The sequence below is a fragment of the Dipodomys ordii genome, unplaced genomic scaffold (assembly GCF_000151885.1).
Source record: "Dipodomys ordii isolate 6190 unplaced genomic scaffold, Dord_2.0 Scaffold84, whole genome shotgun sequence".
Taxonomy (NCBI): Eukaryota; Metazoa; Chordata; class Mammalia; order Rodentia; family Heteromyidae; genus Dipodomys; species Dipodomys ordii.
In genome coordinates this window covers 7,372,043-7,374,744 of record NW_012267300.1, presented here as the reverse complement: position 1 = coordinate 7,374,744, position 2,702 = coordinate 7,372,043, and the positions used below count along the sequence as shown (strand labels likewise).

Below are 2,702 nucleotides of genomic sequence, written 5' to 3'. Positions count from 1 at the left end.
TTGATTATTCCACATGAATTTTTGCATTGATTTCTCTATTTCTTTGAAGAATGTTGTTGGGATTTTTATGGGTATTGCATTGAATTTGTATATTTGGGCAGCATTACCATTTTAATATGTTAATTCTTCCCAACCAGGAGCATGGAATTTTTTTTTATATTTCCTTAAGTCTGCTTCAATTTATTTTTTCAGAGGTTTAAAGTTTTCACAATAGAGGTCCTTCATATCTTTGATTAAATTAATTCCCAAGTATTTAATTTTTTGAGGCTATTACAAATGGAATTGACTTCTTGATTTCAGCATTGCTCTTCTCATTGTTGGCATACAAAATTATGCAGTTCTTGTCCTAGCTTCTGTTAATGTGTTGAATTACATTACTTGACTTGTGTATATTGAACCAACCTTGCAAACCTGGAATGAATCCTGTTGGATTGAAATTTTTTGTTAGCTGTTGAATTTGGTTGGCCAGAATTTTGTTGAGGAGTTTTTCATCAACATTTATCAAAGAGGTGGGTCTATAGTTTTCTTTCTTTGATGGGTCCCTATGTGGTTTTGAGCACTATGCTGACTTCATAGAATAAGTCTTTACATTTCATTAAAGAGTTTCAAAAAGTTCTTAGCCCCAAAGGATATAACATTACATATATTTAAATCATTGTGAGATCTGCTGAGTGTTTCCTACCCTTAATTTTGTGTAAATTTGCTCCCTGTATTCGAATAGTACCATAAAACAAGGCAAAGGTCATGGAAGCATTATGAGAATGATGAACCAAGCATCTATAATACAATGCTGAATACTGTGCATTCTGAAATTTTATGCTTTTCCACAATGACAGTCTGCTTGATACCACAGACCTGCAGATGTCAAGGGTCTGCTGTAATGTGGATACACCAATAAAATAAATACATCATCCCAATAGAGCATTCTACTGACCCATGCTCAGACTGTGGAATCCACCCATATATTACTAGTTGTGATAACCTTTATTACTTAGTTACATTTTATTTTTTTAATTTTTATTGTAAAGGTGATGTACAGAGGGGTTACAGTTACACAAGTTAAATAATGAGTACATTATCTTCATTTTCTTCCAGTTTTTTACATCCCAACTCCTCTCCCTTCCCAAGTTGTATAGTACATAGTGTCCATATAGTACATATAGTACATATAGTCCAACATAGGGTCTAGTGAGTATCACTGCTGATTCAGTTCATACTTTGTCCCACTACTTCTGTGTAGAATTCTATTTTATTTTGTTTTTTTTTACTGTTTAGAGATCTACACCACCCATTATTTATATTAGAGAAAGATGAAACCAGGAAAAATCACACCCTGATTATTTATTTCTGCTTCTGAAGAAGCATTAAAAATGATTAGAGAGAATTCACACATACTGGCTCATTGATGAACATGAAATGGTGTTGGATATCCATGATGTAGTACAATTTCACCCATCCCTTATACTATTCCACATTTCACACAGTGCTCAAAAAGCATTATTCTCTGTTAAACAGTATAAAAGATGGTTATAAATGGTCAGATCTTGCTCAGTGTTCAGTTTACAAAGGTAGAAAGAAAGTGCAAGATACTGGTATGAAATAACTAGTAATTAGGGGTCCATAGAAAGAAATTCCATTTCCTCACTTCCTCCTGAGAATTTTCTCCTTGCCTCATTCTTTCTGAGCCATTTGCTGAGTGAGGAGAAACTGTTATAATGAAATGCCCAAAACTGCGCTCTGCTGCTTGAATGTGGAATAGTCTTGGTCCATTGAGCTTCCACCATGGAGTTCCAGTTTGTGTAAATGTGTGACACAGTGGTCAGGAAAGGAGACTTGGATATTCTACTGGCTACTGGAGAGTGAGCCAAAGGGTACAGTGTTGTCCTCTCCACCCTATAATTTATAAGGACTTTTCTAAAAGTAATAATGCTATTCATTATCCCAATGACTGTGCTTTGAAGGCAGGAAAGCGACATAATAAACCTCAAACATTGTCAGTCAAATGGTGAAGGAAACTGAGATGACGGTATGTATTGGCTTCCTGAAACTTAGTCCATCAAAGTTTTAAAAATATCCTTACCTGGATGCCATGACTCAACAGTATGATACTGTCCTAATATATCTGTCTCAAAGCAGAGAAAACATTCCCCAGTGATTGATCTGAGAATTCCATTATAGGACATGAGAAGGAGAACAAAAGTCTTTGAAAGGGAAATGTTATACACTCACAATAATCATCTCATGCATGTACTTTTCTATATATTTCATATAGGAATGTGTGTGGTGTGTGTGTGCACACGGGAATGTGAATTCTAAACTGAGTTGAGTTTAAGGCTGATCATCACAGCTATTCTAAAATATTTAAGTCTGTGAATCATGAATAAGGGATCACATTCATTTCCCACAACTCATGTGACTCTAAGCATAACATCGCTTCCTGAAATGAGGTCATCTTAGTTTTTCTGATATTATTGATTATGGTCAGTTCTTTAGGATCAATTTCTTTTTGCAGACACAGACAATATTAGGTTCCCTAAAATTATTCTCACAAACACAATGAGATAGCATAGATGTGAATGGTTTTTGATGGAAAAAGAGAAAAACCTATAAATTTGTAAGATTAAAGGACCTTTATAATGTTTGATGTAAACCCACATACACACACACATACACACACACACACACACACACACACACACACA

The 2,702-nt window shown here is 34.8% G+C and overlaps 1 gene segment (V, D, J or C); it reads left to right on the top strand.

Moving 5' to 3' along the window:
• Positions 1–2,702, top strand: part of LOC105992511 — an 854,274-nt gene that overhangs the window by 107,713 nt on the left and 743,859 nt on the right.